This window comes from Balearica regulorum, chromosome 1 (assembly GCF_011004875.1).
Source record: "Balearica regulorum gibbericeps isolate bBalReg1 chromosome 1, bBalReg1.pri, whole genome shotgun sequence".
NCBI lineage: Eukaryota > Metazoa > Chordata > Aves > Gruiformes > Gruidae > Balearica > Balearica regulorum.
The window spans coordinates 183423285-183441539 of record NC_046184.1 but is presented as its reverse complement, the minus strand read 5'-3'; positions in this window follow the sequence as shown (position 1 = coordinate 183441539).

The following is an 18255-nucleotide window of genomic DNA, read 5'->3' as shown; positions in this document are numbered from 1 at the left end:
CTGCAGAGAAGTCTGAGCTTTACTCAAAGTCAAATTGTGGGAGTGAGGTTTATCTTCATACTGCCCTGGGAAGTAAGCTTGCCTTGCCAGGATGGTGGCATGTTGAAGGTTCATACAGGGGTATCCACTGCTGGATAGAGTTGTAATGTTGGAAAGATGATAAAAAGAGGACTTCAGCACTTTGTGGTTTAGACTGCACAATCCCTTATTGCCTTCCTGTGTTATTCCTGCCTTTTGGGCAGAGCTGTATCCCACAAGGTAGCATATTGGCCCTTCTGCACAACAATGGTTTTATAAGTGGAGCTGATCAATATTTATGTGCTTATTTAAAACCTTTTTTTCCATTTAAAATGGCCTTTGTCTTCAGGGTCAACCTTTATACGGGGAAGGCTTTTAAGATTTGTTTGTATATGTATGTGTTTTTACCAAGCTTTTGCTGAAAAGGAGTAAAATAGTACACAGTGCTTTTCAGCAAGACCTCAAAGTCCTTTCCAAATAAAGGCAATATTAGGGGGGTTAAACAAGGGAAAAATTAGGGGAGAAGGAAAATTTTGAATATCTGCATTTTTTTTCCCACAAATGATTATTTAAGGTTTGGAAATAATATAGTAGAACAGACATAGAGATATGACACTTTTAAATCTTTTTTTTTTTTTTTTTTTTTTTTTTCACAGATCACCCTTCTCCTTTCCTCATGTATTTGGAGTAGTTGTGTTTTTACCTCTTAAAATACTTAAAGAAATTTGTGTGTGCACTTATATGAGAATATAGATATATATATATATAGAAAAGTTATATGTTCAGTGCAAAATTATAACCACTAACAATGTGCTTATCTTCAGGTTCACAGTTATTCCAAAGCTTCAATTCGGAATCATGGCCCTGCAGAAGTCCATTGGAGCTTTGCCATTGACTTCAACAAAGTCAAGATTTTTATCTTCAATATCTTGGACAGAAAATTTGTTTTCAGTAAAATTTTCATCAGTGGTTGGTACTACATCATCACTGTCCAGATGCCCATGGAGATTCTGAACAGGTTTTTATGAGGTATTTGAATTTCAAATTGGATGTTTTACAGACTGGAATTTCAACAACTGAAGTTTAATTAGCTGTGCCTTCTCCTTCTTCTCCTAGACTTTGAACATTATTTTTTTTCTTTAAAGAAACTACTTTCAGTAATGTGTCTTCTTCAAATTTGTTAGAAAAGCCTGTATTTTCTGTTTTATCTCTTTCTTCCCCTGTTACTTTAACATTGGGGTTGTGCTTACTGCCTTCTCAAAAACCATGTGATTTTGCTGCAGCTTCAGTGAATGGTTTTGTGGTTTGCTTTTTTTTTTTTTTTTTTTCTGCTCTGGCAAGACAGAAATCTCTAACCTGCACCAAAGATCACCTGAGCAGGTCCAGAAGGTAGGGCAAGCCTTTTTTTCATTAGAGATACCATCGGAATGACAACCAAGACATAGGTCTCATTTTCTTTCATTTTAGGAAAGAACTTCAGAAAGCACTGATGTGGGAGGGGTGATACATCATTAAGCTTGCATGAGAGAAAGGTCTACATGCTGACAAAGAACAGTGTGCTTCAGTCTCCTAGTCTTTGCCATCACTATTTTGACGTGGTTTGTTATGTTGAAGTTGAAATACTGCCAGGGGCTATATTCAATTTTGTTATGGTAAAGGCAGTTACTACGTGTTTTTGTCTGTAGTTTGGTTATAGCAATGTTGAGGATTGCATGCTTTGTTTTTAATTTTGTATATTCTCTACAGTCTCAGAAGCTGAAATATTTTAGGGGATGAGTGGATGTTATTTGAGCACAGATTTCACAGCTGAGCTAAAGAAATTCATGCTTCTGAGTTGAAAGAGTGTAAGATACACACAAGCATGAAAACAGGAGAGAGATGAGAGAGAAATAGGCACGAATAGATCCTTGAAGACAAGAATAAGGATTTAGAGAGTGATTGTGGAAGGAAGTCAGAAGCCAGCATGGGACTCAGGTAACAGAGTGACATCATGGGGAGCAGACATGAAGAAACAGCTTCTAGCTATAAAGTGTTAGGACTTAAGGGAGGGAAAGATGTGATGATAGTTAAGAAAAAAATCAGTCTGCAGGGGGAGAAAGGACTCAGATATTGACTAAAGATTAACAATAGGGGAGGTGAGCTAAAGATGGACTTTGAATGTAATCGAGAAAAAGAATTAACAGTATTACTTTTTCCTTTGCTTGCTCTCTTATGCTCTCTTCTCACTTACCCAAAGCAGAGTTTCATCTTGAATGGATATGAAAGATTTCACATGGCCTGTGAGCTTCCATTACTGAAGTTATTTGGAAAACACTCAAACATTAGAGTGACGATTTTCAGTACAAGGAGATGTCCTAAATATCAACATTGTCTCAACAAAATAATGAAATTAAGAAGCAGGGTGAAATAGGGAGCAAATTGGAAAGCAGAGTGCCTCCATAAACTAGACAAACTTAGACAACTCTAACAGATTTAATATCTTTCAGACCTTAAAGAGCACTTTGTAAGGCTCCCCGATTTAAAACTATCTGGGTATCTCCCTGACTTAGGCAGGGGGAAAAAGGGAAGTTCCAAATTTATGAGCTAATCAAGAGATTTTATGTGCTGTTTTTTTGAGTAATTTCATTTGCGTAGACATGCGCACACTTATTTGCAAAGGCAGTGGCCAGATGCTTGTCAGGCTCATTTAATTGCCTGAGTGCCAAGCCTTCAGCCAGGGAGTCATATACAACTGCACACACTATTTCATATCTCTGGCAAGAGCATGGATTGAAATCTACCAGTTTGCATTAATCATGTTGTAAATCACAAACTGTTCACCACGGTCATCAATCAGTTCTATATGTGCAGTGTAATTTGCAAAGGATAAATTCATGTACCTTATTTGATTAGTCATGCTAAGTGTGATAATATCAGATCTCCATTTTTTCCTCTTTATAGACACTTTTCATCAGTGCAAACATGTCTATGGGATCACTATGGTCATCAGAGTCTTACACAAAAGCACATATTGCTTTTTCTGCTTGAAAAAGGGAAAAGTGATGAAACAGAAGCCCACTTCTTGATGGACTGTCTACTCTCTATATTCTAAGATGTCTTATGCTGGGAAATTTGTGTATCTATGTAAGCTTTCAGTTTAGGGGTCACTGGCCATGGAAAGATGCTCGGTTTCAGGTAACCAGCTTTGATTAAAGGTTCTAAACCTTTTAGTTGTTGTTTTTCCTTCCTCATCACGTTTTGCTGTCATAGAAAATAGAGCTCCTCCCATTGGATTCTAGCATATAAGGTGAGCCAGTAAGACAGTAGCCAGCCAAGTAGTTCATGGTGAACATTTCCTTGAAACTGAAGATTGAGCTGTGCAGACAATCATCATAGTGTAAGTTGTTAATACAAACCTTCAGTGGACTTTTATGGATGAGGGAAATGGTGCGGAGAGGAAAATTTTATCAGGGTTACATTTGTCATAGTGCTAGGGAATTTAGATGGGCTACAAATGATATAAAAGGCAATATGGAAAATAATAGTTTATTTTAATAGTTAATCATCACCAGCTTTATGTACTGAAACTTTGCTTGGAAGCAAGCCCCGTCCCAGTGCTCTGAGAAAGATTTCTTAACAAATTATTTTAATTTATATTGTCTCTCATCCTGTGGTTTCTTTATATCAAAAGTAATGGTGTTAGTTAATATTATTTTCAATCTAGCTTTTTGAATTCTATACCTAGTCAGTGGTTCTGACATTCTCACCTCAAAGAAAAATTTCAAACAGATCCACCATGATGCTGTCAGCTTTTGGGTCTTTTTCACATTAAACTACCAGCAATGCAATTGAGAGTGTGGGCAAGTGGAGTTGTCAAGCCTTCAGAAAGACAAACTAGAAGTAGGGCTTCATTAACTTTCTTGGCAGGCCAGATATAAGAGGTGCAGCATATTTAAATTTATTTATAACAACATTTGTCTGATACTACTGAAAAAGGAAAACTGGTAAACTCTATCCCCCATCCAATTTACCCCTTCAACAAGTTTGTAGCAATAGGTTCCCAGTGAGCAGAATCTTGTATGTGTAAAATTTCCTGAATCTTCAGAAAAGAACCTGGAAAGAAAGTTATATTGTAACATATTGAATCAAACTAGATTACACTTAATCACCGTAAGTGGCAACCACATCCTTACTTCTTAAAAGGAATTTACTTGGATCACATCAAAGTAACAAACCCAAATGAAGATTGATCTGTGTAACTGTGATCCCTGTACTTTTCTGCTTGTCATGTTTTAATCCCATAAGCTATGAAGATGCAGGAAACAGATCAGCTGCCTGGTTACATTTTACCTGGTTATACTTACTCATATTATCTTCATTTCTGCTTGACAGCAGGCAGTCTATAATTTTATTGAGGATGAGAATATGTAACAAGTGAAATGAAGAGATGGGGGCTAAGTTCTTAAAAATAGAATGACCTCTTTATTTCTCATCATGCATTTCTCCCCTTCTGTTTAAATAGCTTACTACCCTTCAAGTTAGGAAATTAAGTGGTCGACAGATGAATCATGCTGCTTGCAGGTACTAGAAATATATACACTTGAGATGTGAGGTTATTAAAATGTCTGCATGCTACTTATTCCTCTGAAAAGAGGAAAAAAATCTGCTCAAATACATTGGTGGTTTTAGGAAAGCCCAGATTAATTAATAAAGACTAATCATTTACTGTACATGTCAAATAGTAAAACATAAGTTTTAATTTTTATATACTGCTCTTCTTTCCTCAGTAAAACACCAGTCCCATCAGTGTTCACAGGTGACTGTCTTGGAGGTACCGAAAGATGATGGATATTTACTCTAGAGATGCCAGGATATTAAAACCACGGCAAAGTGATGAGCCTGAAGCCATGGCCGATGCTATTGCCTGGTGTGGCTTCATGCTCTTTTGGACTCTGCTTCTCTCAGTTGTACCTCTGCTGTTCCTCCCATTTGTACATCTTTGCAGGCAGTTGCCTTGGAACTTTTCATTTTCTCCTGCTCTACAATATTTTCCCCCTTATCTATGCTTCTCTGTTCTTTGTTCTTTTTTTTTTTTTTTTTTCTTTTCCCCTTTCTCTCTGTTTTTCAACCTTTTGCACACTTTAATGCTGGAAAAGCAAAACCTTGACATGCTATTCTCCTACACACCTACATTCATGACTAATGAAACAAAAGGAAAAAAGAATGTTTTTCCTCTCGTTTGCTAAGTTTCTATGAACACTGAAGGTGAAGTGTAAATTAGACCTAAGTTGGTTTTGATTTAGTTTCTTTCCCCCCTGAGTTTTCTTCTTTATTCTTTAATGGGTGTCTGCACAGTTGCCATCAGACTGTGAGACTTCTGCTTAGGGAAAGCCAATACACAAGAGCTGATCTTTGAGCAAATCTCAAAAAGTTTAGAGAATTTTGACAAACGCCAAAACAAGCAATCCTCAATGGACAAGGGAAAGGAGCAGCTAAAACAAATAGTGTTACTCCAATATAAAATTAATTACTTCTTTTTTAACTGTCCTTCATTACTGTCTGCATTCTGCTTACATCTCTAGGCAGAAGAATGGCAGAAGGACACAGGTTGTCTTACCTGAGCAAGATATTCTCAGGCTGTGAGTTTGTCTCTATCAAATGGATAAATTACTCTTGTCATGTAGTTATTTTACAGCCCTCCTTTCCACTGTACGGTGTCCCAAATCAAGTATTTCATACCTAAACTGCTTAACCATCATGTGAAAAGTTTCCAGTGATGCCTATGTAGAGCTCAAAGAGTCCAGAACCAGATGCACCTTGGATCAAGCAAAATAGTAATTCTACTCTACCTGCAGGACTATGACAACATCTCTGAACAGCACAACACTGTCATATGAGCAGCAGTGGCTTAGATCAGCATAAAGCTGAGTATTTTTGCAATAAGGTCAGATACACAGGCCTGTGATTGTAAGGTTAATGTAAAGTCACTGAGGACACTTTCACTTCAGTAACTGCTGACAATCTTTTTTTTCTGCTCTTTTTCACTGAGGTTAAGGTCTAGAGTTGTCCCATCTAAGAATGACTCTCTCATGCTGTCTTTTTCTCTCCATTTACTATAGAGGGAGTTAACTGCTTCTCTAACTTAGAAATCTCAGATGAGTAATTATCAGTGGCAGTCTTATTGCTTTTTAGCAAATTTCAACTGTTTTAGGAAAATTTTAGTAGAATTGTACATATGCACACATGTAAGACAATGGAGTTTAAAAGCACGGTATCATACAAAACAATCACACAAGAAAATATTAGCAAGATGAGAGTATTTACATCTTACGCGTCAAAGAGATGGCCATCCTTGTAAAGTATCTTTTAACTCTATCCTACACGTCCCCTTTTGTGCTCAGCCCACATTGCCACTTGCCCAGCGCTGGGAGCTTGGTGGTATTCAGGGAAATCCTGCCACTTTGCACATACGATGTGCTTCCTCTTCGTTCTGGCTGGGGCTGTTGCTGTGCTGGGGCTGGTGCTTGTTTAAAAAAGGAAGTAAGACTCAGAAAGATTTTAGAAAGGGTTATACATTTCTGGGGGGAATGGATCCCACTCACCCCTAAGTGAAAGCCCCACAGCCCCCTTACACTTTTATACGTTTTGTGTAATTACAATCCAGGTAAAACACAGAGGTAAAAAGGAGGGAGAACTTAGTTCATAGGGCATGAAGCCAGATGTAGGCAAATTTAGTTTTCTGCTAGCTACAGTGGCAGATAAAATATACTTCCCAGATCTCTATGCATGTCTAGTATAAAGAAAACAAAAGAGTGTTTAGCTGCTTTCTAGACTGCACAGCTGTCCAATCTACTGTTAAAAACATAACCACATCTAAAACAATTAATATTTTTGTTTCCAGTGTGAAAAACTATTTGTTCTGGATGTTAAGTGGTTGTCAACAATAACAAGCACTTTTGCAGTTCAGCCAGAAAGCATGCATCTTCTCAAAAGTGATGGCTGATGCAGCTATTGTGCTGCAGTCATGACAATGACTGAAAAAAGGCCTTGTGATTCTGGAAAGCAGACAAAAGAGTCTGAAAAATTTCCCAAAAGACCTAATCTCAGAACAAAAATACCTGAGTCAGGCAAGTCTATCCTCAGACTTTTCTGATCCTAGAATATATTGATATTGATTCTTTGGATCACTTAAGCTTCCAAAACTTCAGTTGGAAATGTATAAAAATAATATTTATCAAAATCTCAGCTGCTTTTAGAACTCCTTTCAGTTGAAGTCATAGATCCCCATCTGACTACGGAACAGCAGATGCTTTAGTATCTATGAAGTTCCCTGACCTCAGCTGGGATTTGCTATGGTGCACAGATTCATGTCCTTAGGGCCATTTGGAGAGGTTTTTAGAGGAGTGTCACAACCAAATCAAGGCTTTTCTCCTCCCTCCCTTCCTTGCTCCTTCCCTCCTGTTTCCTTTTTATCTTTTCTTTTGATTTCTTTTTCCTTTCTCTTTCTTTTTTTCTTTTTTTTCTTTTTTCTTCCTTTCTCCCTCCATCCCACACCCCTGAAAAAAAAACCCAACCCGCACACTCTCAGGTAAATGACTGCAATGCCACTTAGGTTCATGTTTATTTTGCCAACTAAATCAACTCACACTGAAATTCAGAAATACTCTAAAGCACTTAAAATATTCACCTGTTAAGCCAGGTAAGTACTATGTTTACATGGTACATCCGGAGCTCATATTATCGTCATATAACAGATCTATTCTGGTCTATTAACGCCTAAAAAACGAGTGTAATGGTACCTTGGAGCTGTTCATCTGCCAGGGATCCCTCAACATGCAGCTGCTGTAGTGTGAATCTGAAAAAGCTTCTCTGTTCACTCTGTTTACTAGTAGCCATATGTTCCTAACTGGGAAAATGTATTGCCCAAATTAATAACCCTGAGCTCCTAGTGGCACACATCTATGCTAAACCTAGTAGCACATCTCTAGCTTGCTTTAAATACAGCTTATTATTGCTTTCCTCTACAATTCACATGAAGATAAAAATTGTCTTAAAGTCCTCATAGCATTTGCCAATTGTAACTAAAGCAGTAAATTTGAACAGAGCAAAGTCTCACTGACAAAAAATGCACATTTCTTTTCTTTTTTAATGCAGTTGATCTGCGACTGTGATTAGCTGAAGACATAGAGCTTTTTCAGTACACGGAGGAAGGCTTTGTGCTGTAACACCAAAGTAAGTTTGATGACCCATGAGAGATACCGTTGTGCTTCTCCCAGCTTACCTCATGAGAGAGAGACACACACACACATATTCAAATGTGCACCTACAACATTTTTAATAGCTTATACTTAACTTGCTTTTTATTTTTTGTAGGATTATTTTGTTTGGGTTTTTCCACATGACATTTTTCATTTGAAATATATAGTGGATTTTAGTTTATGAAAGCTTATTGAAAATTTAGTGCAATATGGTATTTTCGTACCTGCATTCCCACCATTTCTCTAATATTCTCAAACAGTCAGCAGGATGTCTGGCTGTCTGCAATATGAATGGCTGAACATTTCTTGTAAAGAATGGAATGCACTACGTTGCTGGAATTGCATAAAAAAAAGTCTTTAGTGATATGGAAAAAGGCTCTGGGACCTTGGATGTCAATTCTAGGAGAGATGAATTTATAGGTAGAGCAATCTCTCTCCTGGAACTGACATCCGAGGTCCCAGAGGCTTTCTCTGTAACACTGAAGATTTTCTTTTTTTTTATGCATTCCCAACAATATAATGTACGGTGCATGTAGTATTTTGAACAATTTCACACTCATAGCAATAATGACAAACTTTGGTTTAGAAACTGCCCACGCCCACACCCCAATATTACTGAATAACTTCTGGGTTTAGCAGTAATTTACTTAAGAAAGTGGGAAGCAGCTCTTTGCAATGAAGAGCAAAGGAGTTCAAAATCAAATGGTCACATATGCTTTTTATTGAAACTTCTTCTATGTGTTCAGATGATTGGGTAAATAAGCCAGTCTTGAAAACTAAGCTAGGAAGCCTTCATACATCTAGATTAGACCTTTTTTTTTTTTTTTTTCCCCCAGTACATCATTGTTTTTATGTCTCCTTTCCATTTCACTTATCACAGCCACTCTCTTATCATTACCTAGACTTCTTGAAGATATTGCCCAAACCTGAACCTTAGAAAATACTTACCTTAGAAAATACTGTGAATTTGCTGAGTTCCCTTTCTTAAACACAACAGTCAATATGAGTCTACAGGAGTTTGCCATTGATTTGAAGGGAAACTTGTCTTGGTCTTACTGATTTGCAATCACCTTACTATCTCAGACCAACCAAAGCTGTTTGTTTCACTTAAACAAAGAGGAAAATCCACAAAACAATCTCTTCTCTTTCCTCCACAGATACTACAGAATGCTACCACATCGGATCTTACACACTTTTCACTGCAGAAGTACATTCTTTAAGGAAGTTTATTATTAGACAACTAGATTCTGAACACAGTTGGAGATGGAAAGGTAAAAGATAATTTTATGCAGAAATTCTCAGAATTTGCAAATCAATCCAGCCAAGGATCTCAGATCTTATAAAATCCTTAACTATTACAAAGCACTGATGCTATAATGTCCTTCAAGTGCCCAACTCTAAAAGGTACATAGAATCATAGAATCATAGAATGGTTTGGATTGAAAGGGATCTGAAAGATCATCTAGTTCCAGCTCCCCTGCCATGGGCAGGGACACCCTCCATCTTTCAGTATTACAGCAGAATAATGAAACAGGTGACTCCACAGATAATTTAGAGAATTTATCCTGAGTGGAATAAAAAATAATGCAATAAGTTATTAGAAAACAGAGATTAAATTATATGACAGCATTTGAACTCAACTAATATAAACAGAAATACATAGGCATCCCACATGTTTAAGATTAATACAAGAAAAAAAAAATACACTGATTTGCCATACATAAACTGGTATTCTTAAAGGTATTTTATTGGTGGAATACATAACATAAAAATACCCTGCCTCCCATTTGAAGGAAATAGTTAGCTAGTAAAAAGCTGAGAACAATGATGTGATGAGAGAAGGCCACACTTTAATCAGCCTATTTCTTTCTTTTCTTTTGGCTTTTCCTGTCAAGCTGGAATATTGTGTTTATAATATGTAATGTACTGTATAGTCACATCAGACTATACAGTTTGCAATGAATACAGAGACTTTAAAACATCACATGTGGATACATAACAATGTGCTATTAAAATACATTAAGATATTCTATTCATCATCATCATTTTGTCTCTGTGCAAATGAATATATGAATCAATTATTTCTGATCAGTTGTCAAATGAGTGCAAAGAATATTTTCAGGTCATCACAAAACAGTGCTGCAAGTACTAGTGGAAGTGGTCTTTTTCTCAGGGAAGTAACTGAAAGTAGAAGTTTGTTCCAGGTACAGAAGCACATTTTGCTAGGCTGACAATAAAAAGATTTTATTTATTTTCTATTATTTTTAAAGCTTTTTGATGCTGTTCATATTGTTGTTATTTTATACTTACTTACTTCATTAAAAATGAACAATTAAATAGTGAAAATTTCCAGGCTTTCTTAACACCTAAGCTTTTTTTGTTGAAATTGTTCAGAGAATTGTATATGATTTCAGAAATAATTTGAATCTTATCTCCCCTCCACCCCATATACATTTATTTTTGGGGAAAAAAAAAGTATTCAGTGAAAAAAATGCTCGTAAAGACTTTCTTTCTAGCAGCTGAAAACTGATCATGTCTGTCCCTAACAGAGTGGTAGTCAGCAGTAAGAATAAAACCTCCTTTATATACATAATGTTGCTGGAGTATCAGTGTAGTTCAAGTTCAAATGCTAAATTCATCCTTCACATAATGCTTTTGAAGTCACTTAAACCATGATCAGGTTTTAGCCATGGTGGTTATGGAGGCAGCTGTGCTTTGATCTCACAGCTTTTCGTTACTTGGAAGTTCACAGTGTTTAGTGTGCCCATAGCGTGGTACGAGACAGAAAGTACCGCTCTCCCACCCAGCACACTCAAAAGTTTTGTCTCTGGTACTGGGGCATCTCTATTAACTTCAATGAGACTGGTGTAACTGAAAAGAGAAACTAGACTACCAACCACCCTATTGCTCATACCTATCCTAGTTGTATATATTTATTTGTGTCTGTAAAGCGCATAGCATAAAAACCTACAGCCTACCAAACAATGATAGATAGCGTCAGTTTAACACAGCGCTTTGCACTTTGTATTCCTCCCCCCCGATTCCTATTTAGGTGGCAATCACTAGACTTGGATTCAAGATAAGAAAGAGATTTTACTGGCAGCGATGCCCGTTTTTCAGCAGACTCCGTGAGTAATTGTGTGGGCAGCTTTCGAGTTGCCTGTGGGTCACTCTCATGATTAGACTGCTGATGAGAAATCTGAGCTACCTTCTTCCCCTGCATGTCATTTCCTTTTAATTCACTTTGATTCAGGGAATGTATATATATTTTTTATCTAGCTGTGAATAAAAATAAGCTCCTGTAAATCCAGTTACTGAAAGTGTACAGAAACAGGCCTGTTGTAAGACAGTACAGGAATATGTGTAAAACACTGCAAATGTACAGGTTTTCTGAAGCTTAAGATATTCCCTACTTTTGATGTCTCTCCCCACACTTTTATTTTGATGTGTACAGCAGCGGTAAAATGCACACACTTTTTCCTTTGATCATACTAAGGCACGCATTTATTTTAGATGAATAGAATTAAAATTATTTTCTTTTTGAAAAGGCCTTGCATTGTGGTGTAAAAGCTGTAATTTGGAAAGGTCACAATCCTACATTTGGAATCACTGAAATGTTAGTGGATAAAGCTCATTTTTCATCCCCGAAGTTTTCATTTGTTGCTTTCAAGAATAATATTTGCATTTCCATTCTGGTGGAAAAAAACCTTGTCTCTTTCAGCAGAAGGGACAGACATAGGAAACCAGATAATTGCTATGTGCTTGTACCTAACAAAGAAGAACAATAACAAAATCTAATCTTTTTGAACCAAAACTAAAATTATTTGTGAGGAACACTGTTGTCAGGAGGAGGATGCAGGATGATTTCTGTATTTGCTTTTGACACCATCAGTTTTCAGGGCAGAACACGGTGTTGTTTGTAAAAAGGAGAGGTCTCTGCCTGGAGCTCACAGGGGGTTTGAGTGAGCTTAGTAGCTCTTGATGTGTGGTTTATAAACAGAAAACTTCTTTAAAAGAGTGTGCCAATGTCAACACTGCTTTCTGTAGTGTCTCGTGGAGCCATCGAGGATTCACAACGCCCATCTCAAGGTCCTGATGATCAGGAGGGCAGAGTCTCTGAGGGAAGGCATGCCTGAAGGCAGGGCAAGGATGGTATAGTTTCTGATTAATTATGAAGAAAATTAAAAGGAAACTGTACATATTCACATTCTACTATAGAATGTATATACCTAGAGAGGAAGGCACAAACTGCATAGCCTTGAGTCAAACACAGCACCCATCAGGTGAGCGACAGTTTTGCAACTGGCTTCAGTTTGCAGGATTTCACCCCTAATTACATCCTAAGTCACAGAAGCACCTAGGAATGTAGAGGTCAGTGTTTCAGTTTTTCTTCTTGAGATTTAAGGTTGTTGCCATGCCCTCTTGGGTGAGCAGAGTCTAGTGTTTGCAGATGACGTAGCTTTTGGCAGAAATTTTTAAGTGTCCTGCTTCCTGCATCAATGAGGAAGCCTGACAAAGCAGTTAGTTAGTTGTTCCAGCTCTCTGCCATCAGCTCAGACTCCCTTCACAGTTTTGAACCCCTGCTAGTAATCTGAATTCTAATTTATCTGCAGCTCCCATTATCCTTTAAGCTGTAAATGTCATTAAACTCTAGGAGTTTTCTTCAGAGATCACTTAAAAGTATTTCCTCAAAGTTTTTTGTGTTGTCTCCTACACTCCTTTCTCACTACGGGAACACTCCAAGTGATTCCTCTTCAGACAACTGATCCTCCTTTAGGAAAGTATTTCTGCTCTCTACAGGTCCTTTCTCAATATGTACCATTCCGAGGGATCGCTTAGCTTCCTTCTGCAGGTGATACTTTTTTATATCTTGTTATATGATACTTGATCACTCAGCCTGAAGCCTAGACTGATACCTGACAACTGAACGATTAGACATAATTGAGATTCGAACTCTTAAAGATCCATTTTGTGCAATTCCTTCTGGGATTAATGTATTCATGCAGCAAGAAAATATAAAATCTAAAGTGTTCTTGGTTTCAGTTGTTTTGGAATCAGTAAGCAGCACTAAAAGCATGATCATTTTAGGTGACTGTTCTGTAATAACCCCAACTGAATGAACTGTATGCTTGGTATCTGTCTTGTGTGTGAATCTTCAATAGTGAGGCTGTTTTTGTATTGTTTCAGTACTTAAAAATGCAATATTTTATTAATAGGAAATCTGCAATCTGGCAATTGCTCAGGACAGGAGGAACTATTGTTTTATAAGCTTTACAATGTTGCCCAACATATGTTGGAAAGTCAAGAAGGAAAAACATATGTCAAGGGATTTGGCTTTGCAAAAAGTCTTATGAAAGGGAAAAGATTAAAAGGAGACAAGAATGAGAAAGTGTATTAAAATAAAAGGAATCCCATGAATATTCAGTCAATAACTCTTGTCACTACTGATGTGCACTAAAGAGTTCCTGAGTACTGAGCAGTATGGGTTAGGTGAGCAAAGGCAGACCATCTATATCTACACCCTTGGGGTACTTGGGCACAAAAAGAATACGTGAAAACTTGAGAGGACATTGTCAAACACATAGCACGTTGGGATCCATGCTTGCCTTCAATTTGTGTTGCATAGGGTGCGCATAATGTTACTACAGATCTGGAAATATAATCAAATAGCATTTAGTTTTTTCAAAGCTGGCTTTAATTCTTGCTTTAAAACTCTTTAGCAGCTCCAGACAAGAAAAGGCACCATTCTACATCAAATGTACATCTCATGTCAGAGATAAAAGGTCAAAAATATATGGCAATGTCCACTGAATGGAGTGAAGATTAAATCATAGCAGGCCTGGCTATCTGTGTCTTGTTCCCTCTGTTAAGACCCTGCATTTAAAGATAAGCAGAATTTAATGGCTCTTTTTTTTTTTTTTTTAACTAAATATCTATAACACAGGGTTACATTTACTTTCAGTAATATTGTTATGTCTGGTAACGTGTCTGTAAAATTGTATGATACAGCGATTATACTGAATAAATTTTATCTGGCCTAGACAATTAAGTTATTTTAAAAACATTGTTCTTCATACATAAAAATAGAGTGTTAGCTATTTAATGAACCATGTGAGGATGTGAAATTTCTGCTTCTCTAACAATAATGCCTTGCAATTGCCTATGTGAAAGACAAGGAAAAAGCGAGTCAAGAGAAAAGGTTAGTGCCTTTGATTGAAATATTCCTTAGAGTAGATACTTCTAAATTTAACTGAGAAGGAAAATAAAATTAAAAAAAAAAAAAAAACAACTGGAGGAGAGGCAAAGCACATACAAGATATGTCTGTGAAATGACAAGTCTTTTGCAGATGTCTCTGAATACCGGGGAATACAAGTGCCTACAGTGCACTCCAGTACGACAATGTAAACATCAGTTTAGGAAGAGCACAAGTTAACACTGTAGAATTATTTAATCTTTTGAAAGGCATCTATAGTAAATATTCAATAAACTTTAGTCTTGGGCTTAACATTTTTGCCCTCACCAATACTTTAACTGAAGGTGTTCCATCTTGTTTCAACATACAAGAGTCTGGTGGGGGCAGTAGGTCCACACACACACATGTTTTATATAATCTTTTTACCTGAAGCAACATGCAAGTGTATTATACAATAAGCATACACCATTAGAAGTCTTGTAATAAAATAAAGTAAAATAAGCATCTAAGTGTAAATTTCAAATGAAAAAACCTCTTTTTTTTACTCTCTGTGATAAACCACTGAAAATGGGGAATGAGTACATATTTTGAAAAAAATCACAGTGTAATTTGGGATTTATGCAACATATCTAAAAATTTAATCTGTTGATAAAGCCTTTGTAAAAGTTTGAAATAAAATCTGTTGATCTTACATAGCAATACAGTAAAAATTTGAAGTAAAATACCTCTTTTTTTTTCAGAACAAGGTAAATATTTGAGGTGGTAAATTTTTTATGTAAACACAAGCACACATACTAAATGCTACTTGATCTAAAATAAACAAATAATAATAATATAACAACACTTGTTTCTGTTCTCCTTTATTTGCTATAGCTTAGGCTGAGCAAAATTGTTAATGTAGTATGCCTAGAAATAGATAAAAGCATGTGTTCTGTAATCCAAAGTTATCAAGCATATAAAGTCACAAAGCAAGTAAGAAAAAAAGAACCCCATGAACTCAGTAAATAATAGAAATATTAAATCATTTATATGTCCATTTTTAACAATTTTGTATTTTCTGTAGACACTGAAAACTGGAGTTAACACGCTTAATTTATAATAATCGCCAGGATATCAATACTGGCTAAGATGCTGGTACTGAAGAGATGATGATTATAAATGTATGAAATTCAATACTAAATACCACACCAAAAATGATTAATCCCTAATTTTGCTATCACCTGCAATGCTCTGTATAGCCTCTGGCTTTCTAAACCCATTTGGTAGAGCTGTGTTTCTTTCTGCTCTAGTGCTGTTAAAAGAATGAACTGGGGAAAGCTTCCCTTTCTGTCCCTAGAGCTGTTTTCCTTTTCGCTTTCAAAGTGACAAACCAGAGCATAACTGTTGTGCTTAAAGTACTAGTAGGGTCTCTCCTAGGTTGTCTCCTCTTGTATCCCAGAAGTTGGCATGAAAGGGAATTTCATACAAGGTCAATGTATGAGGCAGCCTCCATCATAGGCTGGAGGCCTCCACCAAGAATGCCAGCTTCCCCATGAGACCAGATAACCTGCAGAGAAGGAGGTAGTCAGGAAATACAGATGTCCAATCATACTTCCTTGTCATCCAAAATTTTTAATAGTACCACAATATTTGCTAGTATTGAGATAGTTATTCCAATTTTAATAATGTGCAAGGTTCACATGGTGTTGCCCATCACATATATGTTTTTGCATTGTCAACTAAAAAGTGTACTTACTAATGGATAGATAAGGTATACTCATGTATGTTAATTAGTATGTGTTTATGCCTTTATCTTTTGTTCCACTCACCTAGTTGCAACAGTAGTTGCAGACTCAATGGGTACAAACTATGGGAACACATAAAGATATTACCTCTAATATTTACCAGTAATTTCTCAAATACATTCTTGTTTGACTCACCTGTATGATATCACATAGCAGGACATCAGTAATACCTCTGGCCTGAATCCTTAGTCGCATAGCTTTTGTACTAGGCAAATCATCACACCAAACCTTAGCCAAAAGTTGTAGAAGGCACCACTCAAAATGAGACCACCAGGTTCCCACACAGAGCTTGTTGGGCAGAGACTACCTGAATCACCAGTGAAATATGGATAAAAGGACTGTATTTACACACACAATTGCATATAAAAAGCCAAAAAGAGAAGCATATACCTGATTACACGTCTCTTCGACATGAAGGATCCTTCAATGTCTTGCAGCTAGCACATAAGCCCAGTCAATTGCACAGTTATATCATCTTGTAGATGACTAGACAAAGAATGAAGCCACAACAGCCAAACAGGCTTCTTCCTTGTTTCTGTTGTTGCCGCTCGCTGCATCACCAGCAATTACAGAGTGCTGACCAATTCCAGGCACTCAGCACAGCAAACCTCTCTGTCTTTCAGCTCTGAGCGATTACTGAACACAGGACAGCAACTCACACGTGGTTGTTTAGAGCCCAGGAAAAGAAATGTGGAGGACAAACAGAGAAGACTTAAACACAACTTCACACTGAATTTACAATTAATGGTACAAGTTAAAAGAAGGCTATCATCTCAGAAAACTTTCTTGCTGGAAGGAACCTATTTCAAATGCTAGGGTGTTTTATGCAGTTTTCCTTTAACTTAAATTGTTTACTCAGACTCTGGTGAATCACCTAACTATCCTGCAGAAATTTCAGAAGTATGCTACTTCAGACAAAAATGAAACCTGCAAATCACATATCTCTTTTAAAGAGAATATAGAAATAAGTTAAGAAAAGGGAGTTTCACACGTGCTCTAGAAATGCATAGCACAAATGCTAGGAAACTGACGCTTTCTGAAAAATGTACAACTTGCTCTGGGCATTAGTGTTAGGTCTGACACTTCCCTGAAGCATCATTACTCTATGAATATGACCTGTGCTCACCCAACAAATCCCCAAATGACAAGTGGTTGGCCTGAAATTGGCTAACCTGGTTAATATCCAGCTGGTTACAGGTGAACAAGAAAAGGTGCTGTCAGTGAGTCCAATGACAAGTCACAAATGATGAAAATGAATGAATATAACTCAATATACTAAGCTGTATCCTCAGAGAACTGGGTAAATTAGATGTATGATGCACCTGGAAAGAGAAAGAGGGGAAAAAAATACTTATCAGGGAGTTAAAACTGTTGCAGGTCTTTGGTCTTATCAAGATGGTGTGCTACTCATTGGAGTAGAAGAGGACTTGAGAAAGCATGTGATGATATCTCCAGGGGAAACAGAAGCTCTTGATAGAATAAAGAAAAGAATTGAAAGTACCCAACAGACCTATGCTTCATGCCTCTGTGAAAGGTCTTCTCACCTTTGGGAAGAAGATAAACAAAAACCTAGATGGGTTCATTGTTTTGGGAGTCACGAAATGAGCAAAAGGGTAAATAGAGTACTTAATCGTTGTAGGCAAAAGTAAACAAAATAAAATACTTTGTACAGAACCCCAAAGAATTTATGTACATACTTATATATACACACACAAATAGATGAAAAACAATATGTCTACTACCTTCAAGGACAGAAAACAGAAAAGATGTAGAGGCCAACTATCCTCCTAAACTTCCAGCAAAGAGACTACATCCACACAACCCACACTTACAGTGAATGCCTTAATGAGCAAAACCTGAAATTCTCCAGGTGCTAGGAGCTGTGCTGCACTTCCATCTTTCTGTGGTTTAACGCGGCAGGCAGCTTAAACAACCATACAGCCATTCACTCTCCCCTCACCAAGTGGGATGAGGGAGAGAACCGAAAAAAACCCCAACCTGTGGGTTGAGATAAAAACAATT